The sequence below is a fragment of the Mesocricetus auratus genome, unplaced genomic scaffold (assembly GCF_017639785.1).
Source record: "Mesocricetus auratus isolate SY011 unplaced genomic scaffold, BCM_Maur_2.0 Super-Scaffold_100019, whole genome shotgun sequence".
Taxonomy (NCBI): domain Eukaryota; kingdom Metazoa; phylum Chordata; class Mammalia; order Rodentia; family Cricetidae; genus Mesocricetus; species Mesocricetus auratus.
Window position 1 is genome coordinate 5,148,057 of NW_024429200.1, and position 16,174 is coordinate 5,164,230.

Genomic DNA, 16,174 nt, shown 5'->3' on the forward strand with positions numbered 1-16,174 from the left:
AAATAAAGTGTAAAAAAAGGCCATCAGTTTTCCAATTTAGATATCCGACTCGATCAGCCGAGGTATGGACCCGTGAGAGGAAAAAAGGATGGTGCTTGGGAGTTTGTGAAAGAAATATTGTGCTGGGTGGATGCTAAGGACAAACAGTTTTATATCCCCTCGACTTTCCGTGCGAATCTGTTTGGGGAAAGACTGCCCCCAGAGTAGCCTGCTTTTCATAAGCTTCCCAATCAGATTTCGGGGGCAAAGCACTCCCCCCTCCCTCGCACAGCCTGCTTCTTCTCTCTGCCGGCTCCTCTCCACCCTCCCATTCTCCATTTCCCTCCCTGGCAGGGTGTAATTGAGTCAAGGCAGGATCAGGTTCCCCGCCTTCCCGTCCAAAAATCCCGCCAAGGAAGCCCCAGAGCATAAGAAAAATCCAAAGTGGAGAGAGAGGAAGAAAGAAAGCACTGAGTCATCCATCCAGAAGGGGGGAGAGCGCACGCCCAGGCAGGAGCAGCAGCCAGCAGTACCTGGAGTCCGCTGCAGAAACCTCGCCCGCACTGTGCAACAAAGGCAGGGAGGACATCTGCAAGCCAAAGTAAGTGCAAGGCACCCTGTGGATTTCTCCAAAGGGTCTCTGGTGAAGTGTGCCTACCCCCAGGCCACTTTCCTGGCAGTCTGCAGTCCACGGGGGGTTGGGACCTGAGAGAAGCTTCCTGGAGTCTGCTAATAGGACTGCTTTTCCAGACGGACTTGCTCCAGAAGGCAGACCAAGCAAGGGAGATATGGGGGATGAGTTCGGTCAGTTAGGGTGTGTTGGGAGGAAAGCAGCTTTTGTGTTGTGGAGTGTGCATGGGGACCCGCATTCCTGCTACCTGCTGGAGCGTGCAAAGTGCGGGAGAGGACACATTTGTGCTCTTTGTAAACCCTGGAGCTTCGGTGGGTGTGTCTGGCCCAGTAGGCAAGAGAGAAAGACTAGGAAGGGTGGCCCAGCAGGCAGCTCTTTTTCCTACCTCTGCTTCTCAGGTCGCCCCAGAGCTTGCCATCAGCTAACTGCTGCCGCTCTAGGTGTGGTACATGCTAGGCGGCCGGGGCCCCTCCTGTGTCTGCTGACAGAAAAAGCCTCTCTCCAGGATATCCTCCCTATCCTGCCTGCCCGCCTCAGGAATGGTTCTAGGAACAGCTCAGTCCAAAGTTTCAAAGACGCTTTGAATTCTACCTTTTCTTGGAGGGCCAAATACACTAAGGGGCCGCCACATAAGCACTTACATTTTCAATGTCGTCCAAATAAACCAGGGGTGTGGTAAAGACTAGTTTGGCAAATACCCAGAATTTCTGAGTATTTATTATATCAATTAAGTTGTAACATGTTTTGAGAAGAATCGTATCACTTTCTTTGTGCATAAAGCACAGCCTCTCCTCCCTTCTCACACACGCGTGTGCACGCGCACACACTTCCGTGGGGATACGATGCGGCACGTATATACAAGAGCACACTTTTGGTTTACACAAAGCGGGAGCTGCCTCATTCCTGTCTCCCCTTTAACGGGGACTTTAGGAGCATAGGGGCAGACTGGGGCCGTGGAAATAGATTGGGTGGCTCTGCACAATTTGGGGGAGAACAAAGTAAGAAAGTTCAGCACCTTTTCTCCTGGAACTGCTGGGCGTTTCTTTTTCTCCAGTTGCTTAAGAGAGTGTGCGCACGTTGGAGGGAAGGGCCCGGGAGGCACTTTAGGAACTACCAAAGGAAAGCTTTTGAACTAACAACATAATGGAGCAATTTCGTGATCCCAGGCAAAGGTGGAGTTGATGAAACAGCAGAGCCCATTTTAGCCCTTTGATCATCTGGGAATGAATTGTTTTGTGGGAATATTAAAAGGTAACCAGAATGAAACAGAAGGGAAGTCGGCCAACACAGAACAGAAGGCTGGTGCTTTCCAGGTTCATTACGTCCCCTTTAAAGTAAATTATGTGCCTTCGAGGCCTAGTCATTAGAAACACTTACAGCCCAGTTAAATGAGAGGGAATTAGGGTGAGTATTGTCCCCCACTCCACTTTGGGACCCGAGATTTTTTCAGACTGCCAGCAGTGGTTGTTTGTCATCGAAGTTAGAAGATTTTTAAAATCATTTTATTTAAATACTATTCTTTTGAACTATAAGAAACTTCAGAATGTAAATTCTCTGATTAGAATTTAAGTCTTCAGAAGAAGGCACTCTGTCTCCGGATGCTCACAGACCCAGGACAGCTTTCTCATTGGTGAACTGCCTGGATATGCAAAGCCTTCCTCACCCCACCCTGCCAACACACAAACTGTAGCCCCTGTAGATTCTGGATTCAAGCTGTTTGTTAGTGGCCCGAACCCTTTCTGTCCTCAACGGTAGAGATGTGAGATTCGAGAGAGGCAGACCTACTGTTTACATGATGTTTCCACCATCTGACTGCTAAATGATATCCCACATGGTATGATAGAATATGTTTGACTGAATATTGTATTGTGTATCCTGTATAATATGCAATTGTCTGTCTTCCTGGACCCCTTTTTACAATACTGGGAACCAAAACCAAACTCATTTAGTGATAGTTTTTGTTTTCATTTTCATGTCTCTCTCTGTCTCTCTGTCTGTCTCTCTGTCTCTCTCTGTCTCTGTCTCTGTCTCTGTCTCTCTCTCTCTCTCCCTTCCTCCTTCCCTCCCTTTCACGGATGTCCTGGAACTTGCTCTGTAGATCAATCTGACCTCAAATTTACAGAGATCCACCTGCCTCTGCCTCCAGAGAGCTGGGATTAAAGGCATGCACCACCATTGTCTGACAGTTTTCACATTCCTCTTTTTTTGTTAATTTTTTTCAATCCAATGATCTGGTGTGCATTTTCACATAACCTGGTCACTGAGACTAACACAAGACCCCTGAATAGTTTGCTTATATCAGCAAAGTTAATCGTATAAATCAAATATTAGTTAATCTTAGAAGTCAGATATTTCAGGTTTAAGGTTTATATTTTCTCCCAGAGATACTCTTGACTTCTCATCCTGGTGGCATTCCCACTCAGCGTTTGTGGTGTGGGGATTTTATTGTTCCTCAGTGTGCTCCCTGGGACACTGAGTTTGCCTGATTTGTATGAGATGGTGTGATGTTAGCAGTAGGTTGCAGCCAGAATTAAGGTTATAAATGACAGTTTGCCAAACTCTTATGTTCTTAATATGGCAGCATGGTGGCAAGGGACTTGTCCTTGACCCTTGCATGGCTGGCAAGGCCCAATTGAGACTACCTGGGGTAGTGGGACAGCAAGTGTGATCCGTATTGAGTTCCCCTGACTTACCTCGGAGTTTGGCTCACACCGGATCATCCAGCTGGGCAGAGCCCTGTGCTGCCTCTGACCCACGCTTTGCAGGTAAAGCTGAGCAGGATGAGGAACATTCTCCCCTCTGGAGGTCTGTCCAGTGAACGAATGGAAGCTCGGCTGTGTCCCCTGGCCCAGGCCACACTTCCTTCCTGGGAGCGAAGGTGAAGGAACATTTGGATATGGGCCTCTTCTTTGGAACCCAGGGTCAGTTAGCTTGAGGAGAATTTGGGCCTTGCCTTTCCTTTGGGAAGTCTTGGTGTTTGCTGGGCCATTTTTTCTATACGCGACAAGCCAGACAGCATGCTGTTTTTACAAACTTTCTAGATCAGTAGCTACACCGTGTCTTTTATGACCATGTGAGGGGCTTTTGGTTAAAAGGGTCACTGCGAACGAACACTACTCAAGGAGATTGTGACTATGGTAGCACGTGTGGGTTTGATCATGCAGCTCACACTCACCATGATTTCCCATGGGTTAAGGATAGGCAGGAATAACGCAGCATAGTCAATAGTTCACGCCTGAAACACTTTGAGTAATAGAATTTAATTTTTCCTAGTGTTCTTTGTGTTTAAAGTTTTGTTTTGTTTTGTTTGTAGTGACCTTAGCTAAAGTCCCATCTCAAATAGGAAAAGAAAATTCTTAGACTCCTAAACTCCACAAATACAATAATAACAACAAAAACTGATTGCTTTCTATTAATTTTGAACAACACGAGTCCCGGTAACTGACTCCAGCTTTGCGATATTCTGGTAGTAAGCATATCAAATCACAAATCCACAGGCTTTAACCTTTGGTTCACAAGCCTGTCTGCTAAACTGTTAATTTGTGAGATGCTTTATTAGAAATTCATCTAAAACAGATTCCAATCAACCACAGTCCATTTATTTACTCCCATTTATTTACTCTGGAGAAGACAGCGCTTTAAAAGCCACAGGTGGTTTCATCCAGTGCAATTCACTTTTCTTCCTATGCTTAGTGCCCACCAGCCTGCTAGCCCTGCCCTCTTCTGATCTCCGATCATCCTGCCTTTCAGTCCCCATGATGTGTCAGGATCCAGGTTTCCCCGCAACCTCTTTGAATACGTACCTTCTCACCTTCTTTTTGGCTTCTCCCGCCCTCAGTTTCCAAATACGGACACTGACTTTAAAAATCGCTCTCTTCTCTCTGCTCCTCCCTTCCTCCCTGCTCCTCCGTTCCCCAATGCTGATCTAATCCCCGGGATGTCCTTTACCCATTCCGCTTGCTGCACAACAAACATCATGTTTTGCTACTGATACCATCCGGCTTCCAGAGGACACATCTCCAAATCTTACTTTACTGGTTTCATTTCAGAGGATGTGTAGATCTGCAGGTCCACTCCTCATCACCCTCCACCTCCTTTATCCTTTGCATTGCCGTGGGTCTGACTCTTGGTTGCTTCTAGAATTCCTGCTCTTCTACAACAAGTTCAGTGTATTATTTTCATCGCAACTCGCATCTAGCTATGAGGCCTTTGCATCTCAGAATTTCAAACATTTACTTTTCCCTATATTTCTGTCTTTGTGTAGGCTGAGTAGGGCATGCTTAGAGAAAGAATATGTCTGCAACAGAACAACTGTCTTCAGCTCCATGGCTTAGATTTTCCCCTCTGTATCACATATGACCATCTCTCTCTTTTTTTTTTTTTTGTTTAATTTACCTCCCGTTAGCCTAGCAAATAAAACCTAAGTCATATATATATCCCAGAACAGTCCTTGTCTTCAGTGTTCTTTGGATTAACTTGATGTATAAGCCTCCTGATGCCTGGGGAGCAGCTCCAGAGTTTCTGTCTTAAGAGATAGACTCATATAACCAGGGTATGTGATGGGGAGTCTGGAAATGGACATCAGATGTAGGGTCCCTCTTCTCATCTTTCACGTTCTTTTCTCCAATGCTCCCCGCATGGCACTTCCTGATTCTTAGACTAATCCCTTTTATTTTCCTCAATCCTTGTCTTTTCTCACTAAATGCAGTTCAGAAATTGAGCATGCTCAAGGCCTGGGAGATCTCACAACTGAGCTCTCCTAGGATACTGACTTTTCCCATCAACGTTTGGAGAGCATTTCTCATGCAGGGGACTCCCAGTTGAAAGCAGAGCCTGCAAAGGTTGGCATGAGCCATGGGTCCAAGTCCCTTCTAGACCCCTGCTGCGGAAGGCTCCAGTACAGACGAACGAATAAAGGGGTGGATCGAGAGGCCGAAAGTTCACAACGGTCCCGTACATCGTCCGGTGTGTGCTGAGGAATGTGTTATTAGGCTTTTTCAGCCTTGGGGATTTCTTTGTTTTCCTTCTTTAAGCTCAGGAGTGAGAAGGCTGGTGAAGCACTCGGTGGGTGTACCACTCACAAACTGTAAGCCATCCTGCTGAACACAAGGTTGTAATATTAAAGCCCACCTAAGCAAACCCAGTCTTTGCCGTGCCCCGCTTGTGCGTCTATCATTGTCGTTTCCACAGGATGCCTAGGGATGGCCAAAGACGCCAGAAGGTAAGTTTGATCCAGTGAAGCGAAGAGAAGGAAAGATGTGTGATGGGAAATGCAAAAAGGAAAACCGAGTCGCAGTTTAAAAAGGAGTGAGAAGACAGTCCCCCCAAAAGGCTACGGTGAAGGGGGTATGGTGTCTTTCATTACACGCCGGTGTTCTAGCTCCTCCTCGAGAGTCTGGAAGGACGGGAACTACACTTTCAATTGGTTATTTTCACCACATTTAGGTTTTTAGAGTCCTTGGCACACTACAAGTGCCACTCAGACTTTCATGTTCAAGCTAGCTGCCCAGAGATTTCTTCAGAATGAAGGCGCTGATACCCTAAATCTCCTTAGGAGCCGTGCATGTTCAACGACTTCTGGCAGCTCTTTGACCTGCAGAACTCACTTTGAAGAACAAGACATCTAGGTTTGTGTGGCAAACTATTCTTTAGCCATAACGTTCTATACATTACATGGATAGCTGAATAAAAATCACAAGGATTCTTGGTGGAAACCTTCTTGCTACATGCGCAATATTTGTGCTTGTGCCTGTCTCTTCATGTCCAGATAGTTCCAGTGTTTGCTTGCTTCTCAATGTTGCACAATCTGCTATTGACTCAGCTGAAGCTCTTGTACAGTCCAAGTGGCCGAGGACCATGCACAGGGCTTCTCCTGGTCTCTGCTTCTGTTGTAGTCTTCCTCTGCAGAGGAAGAAAAGGCTCCAAGTGTTGTCTCCCCGTTTTCCTTTAAAACTTACTACAGGTGTTTGCTAGATTTTGCCCCCATTATTGAAAGTCTATAAAATATCAGACTTCCTTAGCATTATTCTCATCTGGATCTGGACATCTATTACATCATGCTCCTGTTCTCTTCTGTATCATAAGAGAAGAAGGGCAGAAATCATCTTTCTGTGTGACATCTCAAGAGACTTTGGGGTGTCCCGAGAAAAGGCAGCCCAATTTAAATCAATAGCAATTTGGTAATAATCCTTATCATTTAGAATAAAACAAATAGAAATTACTCAAAGACTTAGAACAATGTTTTTGTAATAGTCTACCTTGAGTGCTGAGAGTGGACACTGCTATGTAGTCACAGAACTTTGCTTCTGATTGCAGAAACACTTTAACATACAGTTTAACATGCAGTGTCTCTGTGTGAGAGTGTAGTGGACAGCTGAATGAGTGTGCCCTACTAGTAATGATTAGAATCGTTGACTTAAAATTAAAAACACCCTAAAACTCTGGGGAATCTGATGTACTTATTCACATTCTTTCTTTTAAAAAAAGCCCCCTATCATAAAACAAACTACCCAAACTCTGTATACAGTTGGTCACTGTATTTCTTTAGAAGCACCTTAAATGAGGAAGCCTGATGATTCTGCAGGAAAGACAGTCGGTTAATTCACTAATTTCAAACCAATTGCATATTTAAATCTTGGAAGGGTACCATAAATTCTGTCTCCCCTTCCTCTTATCTTTCCCAGTTTCCTAGATATTTCATTATTGAACAGTGTCTGAGAACATGGGAAACATCAAGGAGATCCCAATGTAGGTCAAACCTGAAAGTTGATTAATTTAAATCATTTGAAATAATTTTTCACTCTATTTCTTATTAGTAGAAAAGCAGGTATACCTGAAGAAACATGTTTTTTCTGTTCTAGAAAAACATGTTCATGGTACAGGTTAATCAAATTTTATGAAAAAAACTTATATTTTGAATATATATCATGTATTATCACTCTGGTAAACTTTTACAGTTTTTTCTGGTATAACTTAAAAATAGTTATATGCATAACTGTGTGCCTGTCATTTCTATCAACACTGTAATTGATTCATGCAATGTTTTAATAGGCATATACCCATTAACATGCACATTTGTTTCCACCAAACGAGCTAATTAAGGTGGAAATTCAATTTGTTTAGCTTAATATGGTTAAATTGGAATCACAAAAATGCTTGGTAAGTTATGGATTCTTATTAAAATGATGGAAATAGAAAAATGCAAGCCAATATCCCACATAATAAACAAGAAGAGTCTCTTTCTTGACCAAGGATAGTTTGTTTAGATAGAAACAAATGATCTTGAGGAATTAGCATGTACCAATCCATGGCCAAGCTGCATAAACAGTGTGTTCCATTTTCACTGAAAGGACCCTTTCCTTGTAGTCAGGAGAGAATGCCTCCCTAGGGAAGACACAGCTGCGTCGTCCCTCCCAGGACTCATCTAATTCCTCAGCTGGTCCCTGGAGCCTGGGAAACCTCTGAACTGTTCCAGGGTTCCAGGGTGGGTCTAGCTCACTGCAGGTGGGTAGGTTCCACGGCCAGCAGACCTCTTTGATGCCTGTTGCTCCAGGGCTTGGCAGCCTTCAGGGGAATTATTTATTTGCTCTGTTATTATTTGGAGTGACTAATGTACAATTGGCTCTAGTTGAAAGTGAGTTGGATCAAATTGGGATTTGACAACCACATTGTTGATCACAGACGAGGGGGGAAAGTCAAATGCCTTTCTTGTCTATGCCAGTATTAGGATTCCCACCAACTTTAGTCCCAAGTGGTTTTCCCTCTTTTTAAGTAGTGTTGATGGTGAGGAAATGATAGTTTCCCTTCTGATATGTGATATCTGGGGATTTGAAGATGCAGTTCAAGGCTGTCATAAATGAATTTGGTTTGGAGGTGTAGATCAAAAACAGTTCAGCAGAACAAATGGGTAGATGTGGATTTCTAAGTGGCTCTGTGGGTTTCTAATGAGTCATTCTCTTGCTAAAGTGGGAGCCATTGACTTCAAAGGCAGCACAAAAAAATGGCTAAAAAAAAAAAAAGAAAAAAAGGGAAGAAAAGTGAATTTGAGCAGAGGTTTGAGGGGAACATCCAAGAACGGGAGAACAAGCAGCTTTAGCCTGCAGAAGGGAACTTCAGACCTCAGAAAAGTTCCATTTAAACAGTGTCGAAGGTTCTTCCATGTGAGACATACGACCGAGAACATGCCATGGTGTTCTCTGGGTCAGTCTGCTGTGCTTGTTGGGAAATTTCTCGGGCTCTGACTTGTTTTGCTCACTTTCCAATCTCCTAGCTCCAAATACCTCTTGCCATAACAACCCCAGGAAACTGTGCTCACACTGGGGAGCAGTCCTGTCCTTTCCTTGATCTTCCCAGAGGGAGTCTTTGAAGACAAAGTAGTGTCAGCTCTGCCTGTAAAAATTCCTACCTTAACCAGGACGTGTACATCCTAGGTGCAGGATCCAGAGTTGGAGACCATAGTTCTTGAAGGCACTCCCCCTCTCAACCTTTCCATCCATCTGTGTTCCCCCAGAGCCTCACTAAAGATGACTAAGTGAGAGAAGAGTGAGGGTCTCCCTCCCCGAACTGCAGCACAGAAGGGTCCCTTTCAGCCCAGGGCTCAGATGTACATTGACCAATTATCTTTCTGGCTTTGTTTTATGCCTTGACTTGTATATACCAAATGTAGTACATAATGCTAGTTTTTGCTTGGACAGTTTATCAAATATTCAAATATAACTATGAAAAGAAAATATAGCTCTTTTATCTTCTCACTTCAAATGGCCTCCTTCCTCAATTTGATATCCAATATCTATGCCAAGGCACAGCGACTTCATGATTATCATCCACTAGACCTGGGTATCAGCACCTGGAGAAGGGTTCAAGAGAGAAGGTGTAAGCTTTCTTGTTTAGCAAGGAATGTCAGCCTAAGAATTAGAGCCTGTTTATCTCAAACAGGAATAGATTTTGTTGCCTTTGAAACTTGATATAGGATGGCTTATTTTGACCCTTGGCAGCATTTAAACAAAATCACACTTTGGTGAGGATATTAGAATATTTGTATGTAGTCTGCATCATAACATGGCAGTTACATTGGAGAATTTTAATGTTTTTTTAATTTTTAAAGATTTATTTATTTATTAGATATACAGTGTTATGCCTACGTGCGAGAAGAGGGCACCAGATTGAATTGTAGATGGTTGTGAGCCACTATGTGGTTGCTGGGATTGAACTCAGGACCTCTGGAAGAGCAGTCAGTGCTCTAAACCTCTGAGCCATCTCTCCAGCCCATATTGGAGAACTTTTTAAACCTGAAAGGAGCCTTGAATTCTTGGGATTGGAGGTTTAGGGAAGCATGCATGTCTTAAGAAGGTTTTAAAGACAAGTAGTAAAGTTTTCTCTAGGTGTCGGTGGAGAAAGGATGAGATCAGTTTATCAGGCACATTTGTCTTTCACAGAAATGAAGATGACAGAAAACTTAGGAAGGAGGGCCACATGCAACTGAGACTCAACCAAGGTATTCACTAGAAAGACAGAATGTGGAAACATGACTTGGTGTTTCCTAAAGAAAATTCACAGATGTCAGGATATATCCCATGAGACAGCATCTAACTGGAATTATTTCTACTTGGAGGTTTCTATATGAGGCAACTTCAATTGTTAGATTGTGTTGGATGTTAAATATTTGTATTTAAGGAAATCACTCTGCCAAGTATGAGCCCCAGTGGCTACGTATTTTAAAGCTACATTTCATTATGCCTACCACATGGTTAGCAGCGTGTGTGGACTACTTTCAGAATATCACTGCCTGAAACTAGAATGAAATTGACACTCAGTCTGCTCTGGTTATTGGAAGACCTAGGATCAACCCTTTATGTAGCTTCTGCCTTCGCCATTCACTCGTTTTTTGTTGCTCGAGTTGAAAACTGTGGCCAAGGTACTTATTTTCTTGGCATCAGATTTTTTTCTCCTGGTTTATCCTCTGTGCTACACTCAGCCAGAGCCCAGCCTCCTACTACTAAATAAAGACAATTGTATCTGACCTTCACCTTGACCATTGCCAACCCTGCTTTCCTTGCTGTACTCAAAGTAACCACCACTAGATTTGAAGCATGGCTCCTTGGCACTGCTAGGGCAGGAGTGGGTTTTGTCTCTTACCATCAGATAACTCTTACCACCTTGACTTTTTTCTTTATTACTTTCTATCTTTCTTCCTTTTTTTGAGCCCTGTTTAACAGGTAGTATTTACTGAGTGATTTTTCTATAGTGGGTAGCATGTTATTAGAATCTTTACATTAAGTTCTGGGCTAAATTCTTCCAATAACTCTTTGGGATAAAGGCTATACCCACCCATCCAATTAAAGGAGCTCAATCTCAGGTTGGCTGATCCATAAAAGGTGACTGGATATGGAATTGGCATTGTAGTACAAGCTCTTCTAACACAAAGACATTCAATACCACACTCATCTGCTTCCATCCCCCATTCAATGACAGATATTTGAAGTATTTTTAGTTCAATACTCCCTTCGGCTTCATAGCCAGATCCAATAATAGGCTCTCACACTGTTAATTTATTTCTAACTCATTAAGATTTGTAGAATACAGTACTGAGTTATGAATGTTGCCGTTAGCTGAGACCTCCCAAATTGCACATTATTGCATATGGTTTCATTTCCAGTTGTTTCCACAAGCATCAATTTGCCCAGAATGGTGGTTTCACCATGACTGTGTTGAAGAGAGGACTCATCTGGGGCTGATGGCAAGAGAATGTCTAGGAGCTGCTGCCTGACCCTCTAGCTAGCTATCACCTGGCTCAATTGTTGGGCTGCTGTATTCCAGCCTTGGGGGGAGGCTACAATGCTGTGTTTGTTTGTGGATGAGAGTCCCTGGCTTTGATTAGCAGCAAGTTACAATGCAGCTGAACATACAATGGGGACTAAAGGATGGGGAAAAATCCTGCTACAGTTTCCCATTGGAAAGCATTCACTGTCAAGCTTGGACATCCAACAGTGGGGCATGGAGGCTGGGAAAGGTTAGGCAATGAATTCTCCACGCCCTACAGCCTGTTGTGTGCAACAGGGTCACTCTGCCCCTCAAAATGTCTTTTATGGTTTGGGTTGGAGACTATTATTAATGAAGTTTGAAGAGGGGCAAAGCGTGGAGGGCTGGCAACTATGAAGAAACCCCAGGATGACAGGAAACAGGGGAACGTCATTGAAAATGATATACCCACCACAAAGGGCAGGACTACACAGTTAATGGCATCGTTAATCTGGCTGCATAGAAGAGCTTAAAATAGCCAGAGCCTTATTTCAGTCAATAGAACAAGGACATAAGAAGTATCTGTAAATTGAAATACTTTTTGACTGAAACATAAAACATTAAAATTGTATATATAAGGCTCCATGTGATATCTTCATACACAGATGCATTGTGTAATGTTGAAGTTAGATTAAACATACTTACATCTTCAAATACCCCTTCTTTATGGTGGAAACATTTTGGTTCCTTTATTCTCAATTTTTGAAATACATAGCACATTGTTGTACTAAATTCTCACCCCATTGGGCAGGAACACATCAGAATGGACAGTGGAAGGTTTTATTTGACATCACAGATAAAGTCAGTGGTTTCTGAATCCAGATAACAATTGCATTTTCACTCCTGTCATGGAATTAAATCTTAAATCTACCATAAGCACCCCTTCTTCTAGAAGCTATATAACGAAGTATCTGCTTGAAGAACATAACTCCAGGATTATGTGGAGAGGAATGCTTCAGTGTAACAAATGTTCTTCCCACCAGCCTGGTCCCAGAGCTGCATCAATCCCAAATAACATATAGAGACTCTATCAGTTACAATGCTGTCGGCCAATGCCCAGGGTTTCTCATTGACTAGTTCTGTCTTAAGTATTAACCCATAATTTCTAATCTATATATTTCTACAAGGTCTTACCTTACCAAGGACACCAGCCTCATGTGTCCTCTCTTCCAGGGATCACATGGCGACTCTCCACTCTTGACTACATTTCCCAGAATCCTCCTTGACTCCTAGTCCCATCTCTTTTTTCCTTATTGGCAAACAGTGCTTTATTTATCAATCAATAAGACAAATTATATACTCAGAAGGACTTCCCCCATCACTTTAGTAGACAGGATTTTCAACACACAGAATATTTGTCCAAGCTATTGTCCCTTTTATAACAAGACCTGACCTGTTATTGCACACTGTGGATTCCTAGTGGAGACCTCATAAGAGAAAAAGAACATGTGTTATTAGAAAATAAAATCATAAAGCTATTCAGTCAAGGCTTTCAGAGGAGGAAGACCTTTTCTCTGGGAGAAAAGGGAAGCTGAATCAGGAGTAATATTTAAAACAAACAGCAGAATTGCATTGCACACAACAGAAAGGCAGGAACAGAAGATGTGTTAAGGGCATGCTAATGGTTTTTTACTTTCTGAAACATGTATTATATGATATTGCTCCTCTTGTAGGGGTTCCTTGGATCTATGGACTTTTAAGAAAGCCCTATAGTCAGGTCTAGACATCGGATAAATATGAAACTTCCAGAAGAGACTTGGTGACATAGGAGAGTCACCTGTCACTCAGATGATCAACTTTCATGTGCTCTCTGAATCGCTCGTGGAGATGTCCCTCTTCCCCGTCACTGTCCACTTTCCTGTTTCAAATGAATTTTCTTCTGATAGTCATATGTAGAGCCATTACTTCAGCAGCCAGTGTGGGAAAGAGATCTCTCAGGAAATTCAGCAGTGGAATGTCAGCGAAAGCCAGACTATTAGGATCAGTAAGCACTGACAATGGTGTGCAGGATAAACACACTTGAGGGTTCCAGGAAAGACAGAAACAGCCCTGATCCTCTTGGTTGAAGGGCTCCTGTCATGGGAGGAATCCCAGCAACATAGCCCCCATTTTGTGGTGGACTTTGGCTCCTCTACATGCCCTGTGGGGAATCCAAGATGTTCCCCTCTTTTCTCCCATTTTCTTCAAACCATTCCAGGTTCTTCCCTCTCTGTGAGAGCAGGAAGACAGGGACACACATCAATTATATTTTTTCTTTCTTAAAATTTATTTGTCCAGCTTGGTTAAATGGAAAGAAAGCTCAGGAAGTAAAATTTGTCTGGGATCCAAGCCTCAATTTAATCTTGATTCAGGAGGGGCAGGAAGTATCCTGGGGAAACATATTAGACAAGACATTTTGTAAGAAAGCTACTTAGCTTGGTATCTATTATATTTAGTGCGATTGCAGATGAAAGCCTTTAGCCAACATTTCCTGGTCCAGGAAGGTGAAATAATAGATTTCATTGAAGGATTTGCCTCCTTGGTTCCCTTGAATGAAGCAGCTTCCCCCAGGGCGGGTCCACTAGAGCCTAATTGTGAATCTTCTATCTGTACTGATCACATTCATATTTCAAAAGAAACTTAAACTTTGTTTGGATTTTTCTTTGATGAAATTCACAACTAATGAGAATACATGATACTGCCATTGTGAAAATTATTTTCCTATATCTTATCTCATTATCATCCTTAACAGTTTCTATGAGACCAGTTTGATTATCATCATCTTCCCTACACATTAGAGTAGTGAGGTTCTGATTGTGCAAGAGCTCCATGTAGAGCTACTGTAAAAAAGTGAGGGTGAAAGTTACCTCACCTACCCCATAAGCTTTTCTGGGAGTAATTATGATGGTCTATAGAGAGGGTGTGGCTTGAAACATTGCTGGCAGAGCTCATTACCATCCTTATTTTTTAAAATTTTATGTGTGTGTGTGTAAGCACATGTGCATGTGTAGGTCAGAAGACAGCTCTGTGGAGTTAGTTTTCATTCTACTCTTGCTTGGGAACCACAGAATGAAGTTGGATCATCAAGTTTGCATTACTGGGTTGCAAGCACCTTGAACCAATGAGCCACCTTACTAGCCACAAAGCACCACTTTTTAAAGAGCCGTTTAGCTGGCCATGATGGCATACATGTTTGATCCCAGCACTCAGGAGACAGAGACAAAGGCAGACAGATCTCTGTGAGCTGGAGTCTAGCCTGGGCTACATTGTGAGGCCCAGGACAGCCAGGGAGACCCTGTCTCAAAAACCAAAACATGACAAAGAAACAACAACAATAACAAAAAGAAAACTACTGTTGGGGATGTCTTCTCTTATTGGTTGATGAATAAAGCACTGTGGCCAATGAGGCAGGAAGGTAGGTGGGACTAGGAGACAAGGAGGATTCTGGGAAATGTAGGCAGAGAGTCTTCATCATGTGAGCCCTAGGAAGAGAGGACATGAGTGAGGCCTCTCTTCAGGAACTAAGACCACATGGAAATATTTAGATTAATAGAGATGGATTAATAATTAAAACACTGCTAGCCAATAAGAAGCTCGAGCCAATGCCCAACAGCTTTATAACTAATTTAAATATCTGAGTGTTCATTTGGGGCTGACACAGCTGTGGGCACAAACTAGCGGGAAAGACCTCCCATAACAAACCACCACAAACCCCAAAATAAATAAATAAAGAACAGCTTGCCTACATTAGGATCTCCTGAGGTATATCACTATGAATTCATTTTTAAAAGTGAGATCTTAGGAATACTCATTTAAAAAATGATTTTTTTCTTATTTTGGGGATTATGATATAATCATATCCTTTCTATTTCCTATACTCCTTCAAAACCTTCTCATATAACCCTCTTTGCTGTCTTTCATATTTATGGCCTCTTTTTTCATTAATTGTTGATACATGCAAATGCTTGTTTTTAGTGCTAAAAGATGATTCATCAGTTGTTGGGTTTGAGAGCCTCTTGTGTGTATATACGTTATATATTCAGGATATATTTGTATTAAAAATAGGGCCTATTATAATATGAACAACGTTCCAGAATGATGGGAAGTAGGTCACAGGTCTAGATTAGACTAAACCAGGTCCTGACTTTTCAAGCCTCTGTGACTTCTCTCATGGGGATTATGGATCCCGGTGAAAAGACCTCCAGGTCCCTTGAAGCTCTTTGATTCCCAGACCAATCTCTTGCTTCAAGCACTCTGATTCTCTCTTCTTCTTGCCCCCCCTTGAATTACTGTCTGTGTCTAACACAGAGGGTCTCAACTGTGGTCCCTGGCGTGATGTTAGGTCACCTAGGAGCTCATTAGAGATGCAGACACTCCTGCAGTCAGGAACCCCTCAGATGGATACAGCTACACAATTGTTTCTCACATGTAGAGGGCCTAGTTTGGTTTCATGGAGGCTCCACAGCTGTCGCGGGTGCATGAGCTAACTTGTTGGAGCCCATTCACTATGGTGGGATGCTATGTTCAGCCTTAATGCAGCAAGGAGGGGCTTGGTCCTCTCTCAACTTAATGGGCTAGGCTTTGTTCATCCCCATGGGAGGCCTTACCCTGGGGGAGGAATATATGGGGCATAGGCTGGGGGGACGTAAGGGGGGAGCAGAAACGGGGTGGGAGGGAGAACTGTGATTGGAATGCAAAATGAAAAAACAATTCAGACTCTCAAGTAGCATCCCAGTCTCTGAAGGTAGGGCCAGAAAGTCATGCTTTGGTTAGTCCTCACGGTGCTAA

General features: G+C 43.0%; 1 protein-coding gene across 1 annotated transcript in view; it reads left to right on the forward strand.

Annotated features, from left to right (window-relative positions):
* The first annotated feature begins 282 nt into the window (after positions 1–282).
* The window catches only part of Ptn (pleiotrophin), an 81,662-nt gene continuing 65,770 nt past the window's right edge, over positions 283–16,174 (forward strand). Inside the window, exon 1 of the mRNA XM_005082404.4 lies at positions 283–580. The gene's annotated coding sequence lies outside the window, so the exon portion shown is untranslated. The remainder of the gene's footprint in view (positions 581–16,174) is intronic.